Source organism: Scyliorhinus canicula, chromosome 6 (genome assembly GCF_902713615.1).
Source record: "Scyliorhinus canicula chromosome 6, sScyCan1.1, whole genome shotgun sequence".
Lineage (NCBI taxonomy): Eukaryota > Metazoa > Chordata > Chondrichthyes > Carcharhiniformes > Scyliorhinidae > Scyliorhinus > Scyliorhinus canicula.
The window spans coordinates 13,388,922-13,407,246 of NC_052151.1; the positions used below are offsets into that span (position 1 = coordinate 13,388,922).

At 49.2% G+C, this 18,325-nt stretch overlaps 1 protein-coding gene across 1 annotated transcript in view; it reads right to left on the minus strand.

Annotated features, from left to right (window-relative positions):
• LOC119966995 (probable tubulin polyglutamylase ttll-15) overlaps positions 1 to 18,325 on the minus strand; it is a 163,156-nt gene that overhangs the window by 132,508 nt on the left and 12,323 nt on the right. The window contains exons 2-4 of the mRNA XM_038798973.1: positions 14,162 to 14,410; positions 3,749 to 3,906; positions 1,884 to 2,002 (exon numbers count right to left, since the gene is read on the minus strand). The gene's annotated coding sequence lies outside the window, so the exon portion shown is untranslated. The remainder of the gene's footprint in view (positions 1 to 1,883; positions 2,003 to 3,748; positions 3,907 to 14,161; positions 14,411 to 18,325) is intronic.

Sequence of the window (18,325 nt, forward strand, 5' to 3'; positions counted from 1 at the left end):
CCGGCCTGGCCCCCGCTAGCTCCGACTAGGGGTACGGACGCAACCGCAAGAACAGGATCATCGCTCCCGGAGTCACGGACGTCCACCACTCCAACGTCGCCGGCACAGCTCCGCAGTTCGCACAGGACATCCAAGGCTGATCGAATCCATGTGAACTGTTGATGGACTCTTGTTTTCCTTGTTCTCTATTTTTTTCCCCATTCCCCAAACTGTACATAGTTACTGTGTTCTGTATTTTGTAAATAGTTGCGGGCCAGCGGGCAGCCATCAGTGAATGGTACGATCCAACATCTCTCGTCATACTACCAGTCTCTCACATACTCACGGGACCCCCCCCCCCCCCCCATGTCCGCATTCCCCTTACCCGCCTCCCCCCGGTTCCTTTCTCAACAGGGAGTGAATGTGGTAGTATGACTAGGGGTATAATGGTACCTGGGAGTGTGAGCTGCCATTGGTGCATAGGACTCGCTGCCCATTGGCCCAGGTATCGTGTGCCTCTCAGCCGATTGGCGAAGAGAAAGGTAGCTCCGCCTATGAAGCGGGGTATAAGAACCCGTGTTCCCCGGCAGCCAGCCATTCTTCTGTACGTCTGCTGCGGGTCCAATTCTTGCTAATTAAAGCCTTTCGTTCGGACTTCATCTACGTTTCGTGTCCATTGATTCTGCATCAGTTCCCCACCTCACTATCAAAATCAGAGCCTGTGATCATCATTTTGCCTTCACTATGGATTTCATCTGACAGCATGGTTACCTTCTGATTCCTTCAATTCAATTCTTATCCTTCTCTTCTTTGGTTGGAAGCTATGTGCCTGTCACAGCCAAACAAAGGTCTTGTCAAATGTTCCCAAGTATCTACCGCTGCAACTCCAGGCCAGAATATGCGGGACACTGACCTCAGTGTAAAAACACACTGTTTACTTTCCCCTCTATCCATCTGGCCCACATCAATGATGGCGGCACAGTGGTTAGCACTGCTGCCTCACAGCGGCAGGGACCCGGGTTCAATTCCCACCTCTGGCGACTGTTTGTGTGGAGTCTGCACTTTCTCCCCGTGTCTGCATGGGTTTCCTCCGGGTGCTCCAGTTTCCTCCCACAGTCCAAAGATGTGCTGGGTAGGTGGATTGGCCATGCTAAATTGCCCCTTAGAGTAGGTTTGTAGGAGTGGGGGTGGGGGGGTGGGGGGGGGATTGCGCCTAGGTAGGGTGGTCTTGCAAAGGGTACATGCAGGCTCGATGGGCCTAATGGCCTTCTGAACTGTACGGATTCTATAGCCAAAGGCGACAGCGCTGAAAGGGCTAAATTCCTCCATCAATCTCATATTGTTACTCCAACAAACTTTATTTCCAGAAATATGTTTCTTAGACAATAGCCAAACATGAAGGCGGCCGATAAAAGACCATCAAAGGGCAGCATGGTGGCTCAATGGGTTAGCCCGGCTGCCTCACGGCGCCGAGGTCCCAGGTTCAATCCCGGCTCTGGGTCACTGTCTGTGTGGAGTTTCCACATTCTCCCGTGTCTGCGTGGGTTTCACCCCCACTACCCAAAGATGTTGCAGGGTAGGTGGATTGGCCACACTAAATTGCCCCTTAATTGGAAAAAAAATGAATTGTGTACTCTAAAATTAAAAAAAGACCATTCAAGCCAATCAGTGTGTATATTTTTTCCTGGAAGATTCGGATTCCCTTGAGAGGTAAAGCATATTGCTGCAAATTTTAGGAAAATCTCTCCCCAGCTCCCAAAGGAAACTAAGCAAAATACAAGACTATTGTTAGCCAGAACCCATTCCCACAGTGAACAAATAATTACTCATCCATTTAAATCTTCAAACATTAGCTGGCGATGGAAAAGCACTAAAGTGTACTCGAAATGATTCTGTTTTCTTACCTCCAAAATAAATTCTTCCTTCTGCTCTGGCAAGCGAAAAGCTTTGGGATGTAGCTGAAGTTGGATGCCACAAGGCTGCCTTTATTTGTGATATATCCCAACCCAGGAAAATGGTTCACCTGAGTGGAAAGGTAAAACAATAGTGAGCTAAACCTGCTTTCACAGAGCAGCATAGAGTTTACATAAGGGTTTAATGTTTCTCCATCTACCCCAAATATCTTCAACTGCAACCTTCAAGTAATGCAGGGGGTTGGTTGCTCTTCCTGTACCTTACCCAAATGGTCAATCCTAATGTGTATGCATTTGGGCAGAATGAGGTGGGTAGCTTGCGTTTGAAAATTTCCTGACTCTGCAGATGTTTTAATATAAATGGTACCATTTTCGCTCTGGGGAGGTGGGGCCGGATCATGTTGGGCCCGCCAATCCAGGAAGCAGTCCTGAAGTGGCCACGTGAGCAGGCGAGTGCCAGGGCATGCTGGTTAGAAGGATCCCTTTGTTATCTGGGACTTTGTTCCAGTTGTATTAAATAGTATTAGCCCGCTAGCTCATACCCCTCCAATCTACTCACCATGCCCTGTATGAACTATGGACAGAACCAATCAGCCAGAGGATATGAACTGTGTAAGATTAGATGTTACTCTTGTGAATGTTTTGGGGGAATATTGTGCTATTCTGTGAAGAAGACTGTGTGTATGTAGAATGATTTAATTAAGGTTGGGAAAGGTTAAGAGAGACAGGTTGTCTGTGAGGTTTAAGACATTAAAGGATAGCGGTGTTAGGTTTGTGCATTTCAAATTAGATACGATGATAGGTTTGAGGTCCAAGTAAATAGATTGGATCTAACATTTGTATTTTTAGATAGGAGTTCCATGGGTAAACTGAATTTAAACTGAACTATATTTAACCGACCCCAAAGCAGAATAGAAGCATGGAAGATTTTATATTTGGCGCTTCAAAGAGGTGTGAGAAGAATGGAACTGAGGTGATTGGGTCTTTTAGAGTTACTGTGGAAAGCTTATGTGTTGGCTGTGTCAGGAAGGTTTCCTAGAAACAGCTCTGGGCTGGGAGAAGGTGCAGTTTGAATGAGCCATCTGGTCAAGCCAGAAATGTCTTAGGCTGCAAAAAGCAGTCTTGTTGCTGAAGGTTTATTGGATTTCTGCAGCAGAGTGGAAGAGAGTTGAGAGGTTGTGTAGTATACCGTATTAAATTGACAGCTGCTTTGCCTCGGGGTAATATTTTGTATAGGTAAACATTTATAAGGGATTGTAGCTGGAACGTGTTTACTTGTGGGTCTGACCAAGTAGGGAGTCTATAAGACCATAAGATATAGGAGCAGAATTAGGCCATTCGTCCCATCGAGTCTGCTCTGCCATTTAATCATGGTTGATATGATTCTCAGCCCCATTCTCCTGCCTCCTCCCCATAACCCTGATCCCCTTATTGATCAAGAACCCATCTATCTCTGTCTTAAAGACATTCTGTGATTTGGCCTCCACAGCCTTCTGCAACAATGTGTTTCACGAGGATTATCCCTTCAATCTGAGGCTGTGCCCTTAGGTTCTAGTTCTCCTATTAATGGAAACATCCTAAGTTTCAATAGATCCTCCCTCATAGTTCTAAACTCCATTGAATACAGACCCAGAGGTCTTCAACCGCTCCTCATATGACAAGTGCTTCATTCCGGAGATCATTCTTGTGAACTGCTGAGGCTAACCCATTAGTGCGTTTTGTAGCTCAGTCAAACCTTCATAATGACAATTTGTTATCTGAAGTCAGTTTTCGATCATGTGGTCACATAAAGTCTTGAGATACTTAAAGTAATTATAGATGAATACTGCACGTAGTTTCAGAACATCCTGTCTTACCTTCTGATGTGCTGCAAGGTTTCCCAGAATTGATTGAAGTTTGACAAAAGGGATAGTTGTATGACCATAGCACGTCCCATTTGGAATCTTTGTCTCCTCGCATATATCCAATCCTTTCAAACACTTTCACACACATGTTCCAGGTAAGGTGAGTCTGCCTGTACAAGGTACACAAATTTTATGGCACAGTTTCAAAGGGGACTAACAACCACTTGTTTTATAACACTGGGTGACATCAGGATGTAGGGGAATCCCTACTGAGATCAATTGCTCCTCTGAGCTTTCCTCTATTCTTCCTTCTCAGCTCCCAAAATGCCCAGTAAAGAAAACTGCGCAACCTCCTCAAGGCAGCCAGAGTGAGTAGCCAGCACTGTGCCCTGAGCAGCGAAACCATCCGATACACCAAAAATCCCAACACCCGCCCCTCCCCCGCCCTCAATCTGGGTGGTGGATGAACCCCCACCTCTGCACCACATGTGGGCACCCATGGCCGGGTGCCCTGTCCACTGAAGCCACCAGCTACCCCCCCCCCCCCCAACCCCCGGCTACATACGTCGGACTGTCTAACACTGTGTGTTTTCTGTTCCCACCCCTCCAGAAGACCGCCCACAACCGTTGGTGGAGCAGAATAGACTCCACCAATCTATGCCTCTATGCCCTCCCTGACCTGTCCCTGTTGTCATGTGAGTGTCCTTTTAAGAAAGGCTTTTTGTCTCATCACATGGCTTCAGTGATGTCATTGTGTGGGTGGGGTTGGGCTGTGGCTCTGAGTTTTACTTTTGTTTTGAAGTTTGTGGACTGGCTTGAACTGCACAGGTTGAAAGAAGTGTTTCTCTATCTTCATTTTCCAGACTGCTTGATAACTTAAAAGAGATAATTGCTTTCTGGAAGGAATTCAAACCTGCAGTTTGAAAAGGGGAACAGAGTATCACTAACAGTCTTTTATACCAGTAAGAACGCTGTGTGCTGGGCCACATCTTTGAAAAAGGATTTCTGGTTTTACTTGGATTTTGTTTATTGAATTGGAACAGTTAAGGGGGAATTCATTAAGGTTATACATAGATTACTGTAGCTGTGTGGGGTCTGTTTATAGTTGATAAAATTCTTACGTGTGTGTTTATACAAAAGCTATCTTCTCACACGCCCCCCCCCCCCCCCCACTTCACGCAATGCCATACCCAGCCTTCACCGGGGTCGCTGAGCGCAGCCCTTCTCCAGATGAAGAAGTCAATATGGGAGTAGACCCGATTCATCTGAGAAAAGAGGGGGAAACTGTCTCCCTCGGGTAACTGAAATATCCACGGGTCCGCACTCCCCATCTGCTCCATAAACTCTCGTAGCTCTTTTGCCATCCATGAGGGATATGCCCCTCCCTTCCCCATGATCAACCAATGGGAGTCATCACCAACACCCTCTTGATAAAGTCTGTATCTTCCAATTTGACACTGTGCATTCAACCAAGACTGCAGGAATGCCCTCTAACATTCCACTCACCATCGCCATATATTCCCCTTGAATCCACCACTATCTTACCCGCCAAAAAAGCTACCCTCTTATTAATCAGCAATGGCAACATTAAAGCTCGAATAGAAACATCTGTTCCATCCACCCTTTTATAAGGCCACTTAGAGTCTATACTGAGTTTTTTTAGAATTAAAACTTACTTATTTTACAACTACTATTATATAGTTCCAGTAGCTCCCTACTCTCTAGTCAGTGCCTTACTGGCCGACTCTATTTATACAAAGCCAGACATTGTTAGAGGTCACCTGCCCCCTTATCAGGGGAGCTCATATTGTGCAGGAGCACAGGCTAGTTAATCATTCCCACCCCGTAAGACCCGTGCAGGTTATAACACACCCTTTCCTCAACCTCGTCTGGTTCTGAATCATAGATCACTACAATGCAGAAGGGGGCCATTCGCCCCATTGAGTCTGTACCAACCCTGAAAGAGCACCCTATCTTGGCCGTCTCCCACCCTAACCTCGTAACTCAACCTAATTTTTCACATCTTTGGAGTATTGCCAATCAACCTAACCTGCACATCTTTGGACTGTGGGAGGAAACCGGAGCTCCGGAAGAAAACCCACACAGACACAGGGAGAACGTGCAAACTGCACAGACACCCAGGACTGGAATTGAACCCAGGACCCTCGCAATGTGAGGCAGCAGTGCTAACTTAACTCTAGATGTATTTCCAGCAAAAAGAACAACATCCGCCTTCAAACTTTATAAATAGCCGAACACCCGTAGAGCTTTTAACCGGCCCATTTAACCGCCTCCATGTGAGCAGTCTGGTTGGGGCTTCTGCTCTGGGCCCCCCCCCCCCCCCCCCCTACCGATCAGCCACATCCCAACCGCAAGAAAGTCTGACAGGGCCCAGGCTCCAGGCCTACCAGCGTGGCTGCCACACCCCTCAAATCAGCAGCTCAACAAAAAAAACCCTCATCGTCAGCAGACCGCCCCTCCCCCTAACCCCCCCTCCCCCGCCGAACACCAAACCAACAGCCCACCCCTCCTCCCTCCAGCCCCCCCTTTCCTATCCCAAACAAAGAAAAGCCAGCCAACCTAGGCTCGTTACCCCAAAAACTGAAAACAAAAAGTCCCTCCCGGCCCCAGCCGCGGGCTCCCCTCCCCCCCCCGCCCATTAACTAGCATCTCTGTTAGCAGGGTGACCCCCCCACTGGGGAAAATTACAAGTTATAAATTCAATGTTTTTCCACACACAGGCCCCCACTACCCGAACCCAAGTTAAATATTGAGCTTCATACCAACCTGTAAAGTAAAGTCGCCATATTCCCTGATGACCACAGGCTACTTTGAGGGGGAGAGCTGACTGGTGGTGAGTTACCACACCTCAGGTGAGGGACAAGGTAGCGAAGGCGGGGCCTCATAAGGGGGTTAGTCATACAAACCCATCCCCACACCAACACCCCCCCCCCAACATTCTAACAATTTCCAAGAATGTTTTAAAATGCCAAAAAGTCCCATGCTCCAAAAGCAGGATTACAGATATAATAAAGTATGAAAAATACAAAGTAAAGTAATAAAAAACCCGAAACTCCACCCGCAGCGAAACCACCCACGACATTCAGATTTTCCCTGGTCCATTCTCCTGAACATTGCCTCCTCCGGCGTGTCGAAATAATGGTCTCTGTCTCCAAACGTGACCCCACAGGGGAGCTGGGTACACCACTCCCAACTTCACTTTGTTCTTATAAAGAACCGTTTTGCCCTCATTAAACCCCGTTCGCCTTTTCACCAGTTCTGCTCCCAACGTCCTGGTAAATTCTGATAATGTCGCCCTCCCACCTGCACTGCGTTTCCTTGGCCCACCTCAAGATGTTTTTCTTTGCCTAGTACCTGTGATTGCCCACGGTGCTCCCAAGATCTGGACTTCCTTCGCAATGACCAGTGGGGCCTGGTCCACTTCAGAAGGGCATCCGAAAACCCCCTCGGCCCAAACATCTTTGTCGCATAGTCTGTGGTCTTTGCACCTTCTATACCCTCCGGCATCCCAATGATCCTCAAACCTTGGCGTCTGGAGATATTATCCAGGGCGTTGACCTTGGCCTTCAATGTTTTCAGCCCTTTTGGCAACAACCGCCACCATCTCCAAGGAGATGATTCGATCATCATGATCAGAGATTGCCTCCTCCACCTTCTGGATCATCCAGTTCTGGGCCTCCAACCGTTGTACCACCCTGTCCAGAGCTGCCTGAATTTGCTCAGTCACTTTTGCCAGGTCATCCGCGACCACCTGCCTCTGCTTTCAAAACTCTTTCATCCAAAACCCCACTGACCTCTCAGTCGTCCAGTGAGGGGGTCAGGACGGTGCAGAGGCATCCACCATTTTCTCCACTCCTGCGCCACAAGGGCCTTGAGTTCCGATGACACATTCCTCACATGGTAACCTGTAGACATCCCACATCGGAGGAGGACTCTAAACTCCTCAAGTGTACCACTTTTACTCCTGCACCAGCACCCGGTTAAACTGGCAAAAAGGGCCAAAAAAACAAATCCCCAGGCAGGAGCCATTTCATGGCCGCCAGGTCGAAGTCAGGAAACTCAAAAACTTTGATGTACTGGTAGAATTAGTGGCAAACCAAGATAATCGGTAATGAAGATTCGCGCCACGAACTACACTGGTGCCCAGGCTTGACTCCAACATTGAAATTTGGTAAAGCAGTGCCTGTCGTGTCAGGAAAATCAGAAGCCCCACCATCTACACCCGTGGGAATGGCCAGGATGGCCTTGGGTTCGGGGACACATGGACTTTGGCGGGCTATTTGTGGGGTCAATATTTAAAATCTGGGTTGATGGCCCATTCTAAATGGATGGACATACATCGGATATTTTTTTAAAAACTAAATTTAGAGTACCCAATTATTTTTTTTTCCAATTAAGAGGCAATTTAGCCCGGCCAATCCACCTAATTGCACATCTTTGGGTTGTGGGGGTGAACCTATGCAGACACACGGAAAAAACGCGGAATACATCGGATATTTTGATTTGATTTGATCTGTTATTGTCATATGTATTAGTATACAATGAAAAGTGTTGTTTTCTTGCATGCTGTACAAACAATGCATACCGTACATAGGGAAGGAAGGAGAGACTATAGAATGTAATGTTACAGTCATAATTGGGATGTAGAGAAAAGATCAACTTAATACGAGGTAGGTCCATTCAAGTCTGACGGCAGCAGGGAAGAAGCTGTTCCTGAGTCAGCTGGTACGTGACCTCAAACTTTGGTATCTTTTCCTGACGGAAGAAGGTGGAAGAGAGTCTGTCCGGGGTGTGTAGGGTCTTAATTATGCCTTTCCGAGGCAGCGGGAATTTTAGACAGAGTCGATGGATGGGAGGCTGGTTTGTGTAACGGACTGACCTTTTGTAGTTTCCTGCGGTCTTGGGCAGAGCAGGCTCCATACCAAGCTGTGATACACCAGAAAGAATGCTTTCTTTGGTGCATCTGTAAAAGTTGGTGAGAGTCGTAGCTGACATGCCAAATTTCCTTAGTCTTCTGAGAAGTAGGTCGTTGGTGGGCTTTCTTATCTATAGTGTCGGCATGGGGGAGACCAGGATAGGTTGTTGGTAACCTGGACAACTAAAAACTTGAAGCTCTCGACCCTTTCTACTTTGTTTCCATTGATGTAGATAGGGGCATGTTCTCCTCTACGCTTACTGAGGTCAATGACAATTCCTTCGTTTGTTGGGCATTGAGGGAGAGATTATTGTCGCACCAGATTCTCTATCTCATTCCTGAACTCTATCTCGTCATTGTTTGAAATCCGACCCACTATGGTGGTGTCATCAGCAAATTAGAGAATCGAGTTGGAGGGGCATTTAGCCACACAGTCATAGGTGTATAAGGAGTGTTGTAGGAGTCTGAGGACACAGCCTTGCGGGGCAACCGGTGTTGAGGATGATCATGGAGGAAGTGTTGTTGCCTATCTTTACTGATTGTGGCCTGTGGGTTAGAAAGTTCAGGATCCAGTCACAGAGCAAGGAGCTGAGGCCCAGGCCACGGAGTTTGGAGATGAGTTTCGTCAGAATAATAGTGTTGAAGGATGAACTGTAGTCAATAAATAGGAGTCTGACATAGGTGACTTTGTTATCTAGGTGTTCCAGGGTAGAGTGCAAGGGCCCAGGGAGATGGCGTCCTGCTGTGGACCTGTTGCAGCTGTAGGGAACTGTAATGGATCAAGGCCAAATCTGGAGGCTGGAGTTGATTTGTGCCATGACTAACCTTTCGAAGCACTTCATAATGATGGATGTCAGAGCCACTGGACGATAGTCATTAAGGCATGCTGCTTGGCTTTCTTTGGTAGAGGGATGATGGTTGTCTTCTTGAAGCAGATAGGGACCTCGGATTGTTGTAAAGAGAGGTTGAAGATGTCCTGCGAATACCCACACCATGGATATCTTCCATGACTTCCAGCACCACCATAGAGAAATTCCTGGCAGTTATTTTGTACCCATGGGATAACAGAGGTCCTCGTGTCCGACAACGGTATCCCTTTCACCAGCAGAGAATTCCAGGCATTGGCAAATCCAATGGGATGAAACACGTCAAATGGTGCCATCTTCTAATGGCCTGGCCAAATAGGTGGTCCAAATGTTAAAAGTGGCACGAAGACTGCCGGCTCGCTCAACACCAAATTGGCTCGGTTCTTTTTTCAATTACAGGACCAGGCCACATACTACGACAGGGTTGCATCAGTGGAATTGCTGATGGGCCAAAGCCTCTGGACCAGACTAAGTCTATTGTTTCCCATCCTAGGTGGGAAAGTGGAGTCAAAGCAATAAGCCCAGAAAAATAATTACGATACCCGACATAGCTTTCAGGCCAGGAGATGACGTCTATGATTGTAATTTCCGAGGCAGATCCTATGGATTCTGGGAGTTGTAGTGGAAAAGGGTGAGCCCTCTGTCATATAAGGTCAAGACCAGGGTAAAGACCGTAAAAAAACTTGTGGACCATCTCAGGAGCAGAGAATCCTCTGCTGCAGAAACTGCTCAATGTGGGACGATGCCCTCAATGCCATCTCAGGAGCAGAGAATCCTCTGCTGCAGAAACTGCTCAATGTGGGACGATGCCCTCAATGCCATCTCAAGGAGCAGAGAATCCTCTGCTGCAGAAACTGCTCAAGGTGGGACGATGCCCCTCAATGCCATCTCAGGAACAGAGAATCCTCTGCTGCAGAAACTGCTCAAGGTGGGACGATGCCCTCAATGCCATCTCAGGAACAGAGAATCCTCTGCTGCAGAAACTGCTCAAGGTGGGACGTGCCCTCAATATCTTGGAACCTACCTCCAGGCAGGGAACTCAACCCATGCAAGTCCAAGAGTCATCCCCCAAGAGGATGAAGACTCAGGCTCAGAATGGCAAACTGAGGTGCCTGACCTGCAGCTGGAAGTCAACGTTGAGGAAGAGCCCCCATCAGTGGCTCTTCCACTTGGCTAGGAAGCAACAATCCCCCATTTGCTTCATGCCCCCAGATCCAGCTCCGTTGATGAGGACACGATGGCTGTGCACAAAGAGACAATGAAGGCTTTCATTGTCACGGGAGTGAAGGGGAGGATCTGGGCTTGAGGGGGTGGGGGGATGGATAATCCTCAGGAAGATCCCGGGGAATTACTCATCCTATGAGTCTCATGGAGTACGAGCTCCCATGGTAACGGGCAGAGGCCCACCCAGCAGGGACACGTGACCCAGCCCTTTAAATGCCATCCCAGACCCAAACCAGATGTTGTGTTAGTTCCAGGCCTGGGATCCTTATGTTGTGCGCCGCGGGTGCAGCTTTACTTCCTGACTGTAGAATAAATCTGATTAAACCTTCATCAACATGTCTCCTCTGACCACTGCAATTGGCTATTTGGTCGGCCAGGCGTACTGTGTCCTGAAGAAGCTTGCTGCAGGCCCTTAAGTCTGTCCCCTCCTAGTGTCAGACCTGGAGGCTCTGGGAGTGGCCAGATAGTTGATGAAGAGCCATTTTTATTTTGAATGCTTGGGATTTGAGACTTTCTAGGTGATTCTTGCTCTTGTATTCTCTAGTCCTCTCAACACGAATGCTAATATTGCATTTGCCTTCCTAACTGCTGACTGAACCTGCACGTTAACAAAAAACAATACAGCACAGGAACAGGCCTTTTGGCCCTCCAAGTCTGTACCGGTCATGATACCAACCGTGGCCAGTTAACCTTAAGATAATCTTGAACAAGGACTCCCAAGTCCTTCTGATTTCCTAAGCATTTCCCATTAGAAAATAGTCTGTCTCTATTCTTCCAATCAAAGTGCAAACCTCACACTTTTCCACATTGTATTCCATCTGCCACTTCATTGCCCACTCTCCGTGTCTGTCCAAGTCCTTCTGAAGCCCCCTTGCTTCCTCAATACTAACTGTCCCTCTACATGGGCGCGATTCTCCGACCCCACGCCGGGTGGAGAATTGCGGGAGTGCCGGGTGAATCACGCCACGTCGCCCTGGCACCCCCACGCGATTCTCCCAGCCCCCCCCCCCCCCCAAAACGGCGTCTCGCGTTTTGCGACAGGCCGCTCGGAGAATCGGTGCTCGCCGTTTCTAACGGCGACCGCTGGTTCTCCGGCCCAGATGGCCGAGCGGCCTGCCGAATCCGACCGGTTCACGCCAGCGCCAACCACACCTGGTCGCTGCCGGCGTGAACATCGCGCGACCGCTGCATGTGGGGCCTGTGGGGGACGGAGGGAGGATCGAGCACTAGGGCGTGCTCAGTGCGGTCTGGCCCGCGATCGGCCCACCGATCGTCGCGCCGGCGTCTCTGAAAGACGCACTCTTTTCCCTCTGCCGCCCCGCAAGATAAATCCGCCATGTCCTGTGGGGCAGCAGAGGGGAAGACGGCAACGGCGCATGCGCGGGTGACGTCATTTAAGCGCCGCCAGCCGCGTCATTCAGGCCGTGCCACTTTGACACAAGCGTCAAGGCCCAGCGCGCGAGATTGAGGCGTCGGCACTTTGTCTCCCTTTGGGAGAATTTCACCCCATATCTTTGTATCATCTGCAAATTTAGCAACAGTGCCTTCAGTTCCTTCTTCAAGATCGTTAATGTATATTGTAAAAAGTTGTGGTCCCAGCACCGACCCCTGAGGTACACTAGTCACCGGCTGCCATCCTGAAAAGACGCCTTTGGCAGCACGGTGGCTCAGTGGGTTAGCACTGCAGTCTCCGGCGCTGAGGTCCCAGGTTCGATCCCGGCTCTGGGTCACTGTCCGTGTGGAGTTTGCACATTCTCCCCGTGTTTGCGTGGGTTTCACCCCCACAACCCAAAGATGTGCAGGCTAGGTGGATTGAACACGCTAAATTGCCCCTTAATTGGAAAAATTAATTGGGTACTCTAAATTTATAAAAAAAAAAAAAAAAAGACGCCTTTATCCCCTGTCTGCCTTCTGCCAGTCAGCCAATTCTCTATCCATGCAGGATCTTACCCTTAACGCCATGAGCTCTTAACTTATTTAACAGTTTCCCGTGCGGCACCTTGTCAAAGGCCTTCTGGAAATCTAAATAAATCACGTCCACTGGTTCTCCTTTGTCTAACTTCATTGGTACCCCTCAAAGAACTCTTAACAGATTTGTCAGACATGACCTCCCCTTGATGAAGCCATGCTGACTCAATCCTATTTTATCATGCACTTCCAAGTACGCCACCATCTCATCTTTAATAATGGACTCTAAGATCTTGCAATGACCGGTCAGCTAACCGGCCCATAATTCCCTGTCTTCTGCCTCCCTCCCGTCTTAAACAGCGGTGTTACATTAGCCACTTTCCAGTCCTCTGGGACCATTCCTGCCTCCAGTGATTCCTGAAAGATCATCACCACCAATGCCTCCACAATCTCCTCAGCTATCTCTTTTAGAACCCTGGGGTGTAGTCCATCCGGTCCAGGTGATTTATCCATCTTCAGACTTTTCAGTTTCCCCAGAACCTTCTCCTTAGTGATGGCCACTATACAGTGCCTTCTGATTCTCCTGGAGCTCTGCTATCCCACTGGTGTCTTCCACCGTGAAGACTGATGCAGAGTAACTATTCAGTTCCTCTGCCATTTCTTGTTTCCTATTATTACTTCTCCAGCCTCATTTTGCAGTAGTCCAATGTCTATTTTCGCCTCTCACTTCAGTTTTATATATTGAGAAAAACTCTTCCTATTTTAATTTATATTACTAGCTAGCTTGCACTCATATTTCATCTTCTCTTCCCTTATTGAGATGAGGAACTTCAATTGCTCAGAAAGATTTGAGAAGTTGGAACTGTTCTCCTTTGAGGAGGAATAGTTGGGGTGATATTTGATAGGGGTATTCAAAACCATCAAAGGTATGGGCAGAATAGATAGGGAGAAAGTTATTAGTGAAAGGATCAAGAAAATGAAAAATGAAATAAAAATTGCTTATTGTAGGCTTCAAATGAAGTGACTGTGAAAAGCCACTAGTCACCACATTCCGGCGCCTGTTCGGGGAGGCTGTTATGGGAATCGAACCGTTCTGCTGGCCTGCTTTCAAAGCCAGCGATTTAGCCCTGTGTTAAACAGCCCCTCAAGAGCGAGAGGGCAGAGATTTCAGGTAATTAGCAAAAGAAGCAATGGTGACAAGGAAAATTTTTTCACACAGCAAGCAGTTAGAATCTGAAATGCCCTGCCTGAGTGTGGTCGAGGCAGGTTCAATCGAGACTTTCAAAGGGTATTGGATCGTTATCTGAAAAATACGAATTTGCAGGACTACGAGGAAAAGGAAGTGAAGGGGCACTATGTGAATTACTCCTTCACAGGGCAATTACAGAAATAACAGGCCAAATAACCTCCTTCTGTGCTGTAACCATTCAATGATTCTATAATTGACTACGTATTGTAAAACATGATGACTTTATCATTACTTGAACCTACATGAGGTGCATAGAGCCAGTAGTTGGGACATGTAGAGCAAGAAACTTTCTTGGGCTCGTGAACTGTCTCCAGATCCTTCAGATTAACGTGGTGGTAGATTCGGAGGTGCTTCTCGTATACTTGGCGAAGCTGTTGGATGTTTAAGTAGTCCAATCCCATCAGCATTAGTATTGCCAAGATGAACAATGTGGCTATCTTGGGACTGGTATATCCAAACAAGTATTTGAAAGGACGTGATCTTACCATGACCTAAAATAAAAGGAAAAGGAATGATTACTGAAAATTCCCCTGAATTAATCAATCTGTGCCATGGGAACATCACTGGGGTTTCTGATGGACTTCTAGCAAAGTTCTAGAAAAAGTGGAAACAAGAAATTTCCCAGCCTATGACTTCATTTGAGGCAAGAATGATTATTGATCAACCGACAGAAATTATTTTTTACTCCACTGGTCGTCACACTACCAGAAGGATGTGGATGCTTTGGGGAGGGTACAGAAGCGGTTTACTAGATGTTGCCTAGTATGGAGGGCATTAGCTATGAGAAGAGGTTAAATAAACTCGGTCTGTTCTCACTGGAATGACGGCGACTGAGAGACAACCTGATAGAGTCTACAGGATTATGGGGGCATGGATAGAGTGGAGAGTCAGATGCTCTTTCCTAGGTAGGAGAGTCAAGTAAGAGGGGACATAGGTTTAAAGTGTGTGAGAAATTTAGAACAGATGTGCGAGGCAAGTTTTTTACACAGAGGGTTTAAATATAGGGAACGCGCTGCCTGGGGAGGTGGTGGGAGCAGGTACGATAGCGGCATTTAGACAAATATATGAATAGGGTGGGAATGGCATCTTTGACATGGTTAAATGTCACAAAGTGCTTCACAGGAGAGTTACCAAATAAAATTTAACAGGCCACATATGGACATAATAATAAGATCTTTAAACTGAGGCCTCATCTGCCCTCTCAGTGAATGTCGAGAACATGACACTATTTTGAAGAAAACAGTGGAATTCTCCTGGCTGTCCCGGCCAATATGTATTCCCCACCGGGGTCCTGGCCAATATGTATTCCCCACCGGGGTCCTGGCCAATATGTATTCCCCACCGGGGTCCTGGCCAATATGTATTCCCCCCGGTGTCCTGGCCAATATGTTTCCCCCCCGGTGTCCTGGCCAATATGTATTCCCCCTGCTGTCCTGGCCCCAATATGGATTCCCCCCGGTGTCCTGGCCAATATGTATTCCCCCTGGTGTCCTGGCCAATAATGTTCCCCCCCGGTGTCCTGGCCTATATGTTATTCCCCACCGGGGTCCTGGCCAAGAGGTATTCCCCCGGGGTCCTGGCCAATTATGTATTCCCCCGTGTCCTGGCCAATATGTATTTCCCCCGGGGTCCTGGCCAATATGTATTCCCCCCGGGTCCCGCAATATGTATTCCCCCCGTGTCCCTGGCCAATATGGTATTCCCCCCGGTGTCCTGGCCATATGTATTCCCCACCGGGTCCCTGGCCAATATGTATTCCCCCTGGTGTCCTGCCATATGTATTCCCCCTGCGTCCTGGCCAATAGTGTATTCCCCCCGGTGTCCCGGCCAATATGTAATTCCCCCCGGTGTCCCGGCCATATGTATTCCCCCCGGTGTCCCTGGCCAATATGTATTCCCCCCGGTGTCCTGGCCAATATGTATTCCCCCCGGGGTCCTGGCCAATATGTATTCTCCCCAGTGTCCTGGCCCCAATAGGTATTCCCCCTGCTGTCCCTGGCCCCAATATGTATTCCCCCCCCGGTGTCCTGGCCAATATGTATTCCCACCGGTGTCCTGGCCCAATATGCTACTTCCCCCGGTGTCCCTGGCCAATATGTATTCCCCCCCGTGTCCTGGCCAATATGTATTCCCCCCCCCCACTGTCCCTGGCCAATATGTATTCCCCCTGCTGTCCGGCCAATATGTATCCCCCCCCCGGTGTCCTGGCCAATATGTATTCCTCCTGGTGTCCGGGCCATATGTATTCCCCCCCCGGTGTCCTGGCCAATATGTATTCCCCCCGGTGTCCTGGCCAATATGTATTCCCCCCGGTGTCCTGGCCAATATGTATTCCCCCTGCTGTCGTGGCCCCAATATGTATTTCCCCTGGTGTCCTGGCCTATATGTATTCCCACCGGTGTCCTGGCCAATATGTATTCCCCCCCCGGGGTCCTGGCCAATATGTATTTCCCCCCGGGGTCCTGGCCAATATGTATTCCCCCCCCCACTGTCCTGGCCAATATGTATTCCCCCCCCTGGTCCTGGCCAATAATGTATTCCCCCCTGCGTGTCCTGGCCAATATGTATTTCCCCCTGGCTGTCCTGGCCAATATGTATTCCTCCCTGTGGTCCTGGCCAATATGTATTCCCCCTGCTGTCCCTGGCCATATATCATTCCCCCCTGGTTCCCTGGCCATATGTATTCCCCCTGCTGTCCTGGCCCCCAATATGTATTCCCCCTGGTGTCCTGGCCAATATGTTATTCCCCTGCTGTCCGGCCCAATTATGTATTCCCCTGGTGTCCGGGCCAATATGTTTCCCCCTGCTGTCCTGGCCATATGATTTCCCCCGGTGTCCTGGCCAATATGTATTCCCCCCGGTGTCCTGGCCAATATGTATTCCCCCGGGGTCCTTGGCCAATATTATTCCCCCCGGTGTCCTGGCCAATATGTATTCCCCCCGGGTCCCTGGCCATAGTATTCCCCCCGGTGTCCTGGCCAATATGTATTCCCCCTGCTGTCCCGGCCAATATGTATTCCCTCCGGTGTCCTGGCCAATATGTATTCCCCCTGGTGTCCTGGCCAATATGTATTCCCCCCGGTGTCCCAGCCAGTATGTATTCCCCCGGTGTCCTGGCCAATATATATTCCCCTGGTGTCCTGGCCAATATGTATTCCCCCTGGTGTCCTGGCCAATATGTATTCCCCCTGGTGTCCTGGCCCCAATATGTATTCCCCCTGTATCCTGGCCAATATGTTTTCCCCCCCCCGGTGTCCTGGCCAATATGTATTTCCCCTGGTGTCCTGGCCAATATGTATTCCCCCTGGTGTCCTGGCCAATATGTATTCCCCCCCCCGGTGTCCTGGCCAATATGTATTCCCCCTGCTTTCCTGGCCAATATGTATTCCCCCTGGTGTCCTGGCCAATATGTATTCCCCCTGCTGTCCTGGCCCCAATATGTATTCCCCCTGGTGTCCTGGCCAATATGTATTCCCCTGCTGTCCTGGCCAATATGTATTCCCCCCCCCCCCCCCCGGTGTCCTGGCCAATATGTATTCCCCCCGGTGTCCTGGCCAATATGTATTCCCCCCGGTGTCCTGGCCAATTTGTATTCCCCCGGGTCCTGGCCAATATGTATTCCCCCCTGTCCTGCCCAATATGTATTTCCCCCGGTGTCCTGGCCAATATGTATTCCCCCGGTGTCCTGGCCAATATGTATTCCCCCGGGTCCTGGCCAATATGTATTCCCCCTGTGTCCTGGCCAATATGTATTCTCCCCAGTGTCCTGGCCCCAATATGTATTCCCCCTGCTGTCCTGGCCCCAATATGTATTCCCCCCCCCGGTGTCCTGGCCAATATGTATTCCCCCTGCTGTCCTGGCCAATATGTCCCCCCCACTGTCCTGGCCAATATGTATTCCCCCTGGTGTCCTGGCCAATATGTATTCCCCCCCGGTGTCCTGGCCAATATGTATCCTCCTGGTGTCCGGGCCAATATGTATTCCCCCCCCGTGTCCTGGCCAATATGAATCCCCCCCCCCCCCCCCCCCCCCCCCGGTGTCCTGGCCAATATGTATTCTCCCTGGTGTCCTGGCCAATATGTATTCCCCCTGCTGTCCTGGCCAATATGTATTCTCCCTGGTGTCCTGGCCAATATGTATTCCCCCTGCTGTCCTGGCCAATATGTATTCCCCCCTGGTATCCTGGCCAATATGTATTCCCCCTGCTGTCCTGGCCCAATATGTATTCCCCCCCGGTGTCCTGGCCAATATGTATTCCCCCTGCTGTCCTGGCCAATATGTATTCTCCTGGTGTCCTGGCCAATATGTATTCCCCCTGCTGTCCTGGCCAATATGTATTCCCCCCGGTCCTGGCCAATATGTATTCCCCCGGGTCCTGGCCAATATGTATTCCCTCCTGCTGTCC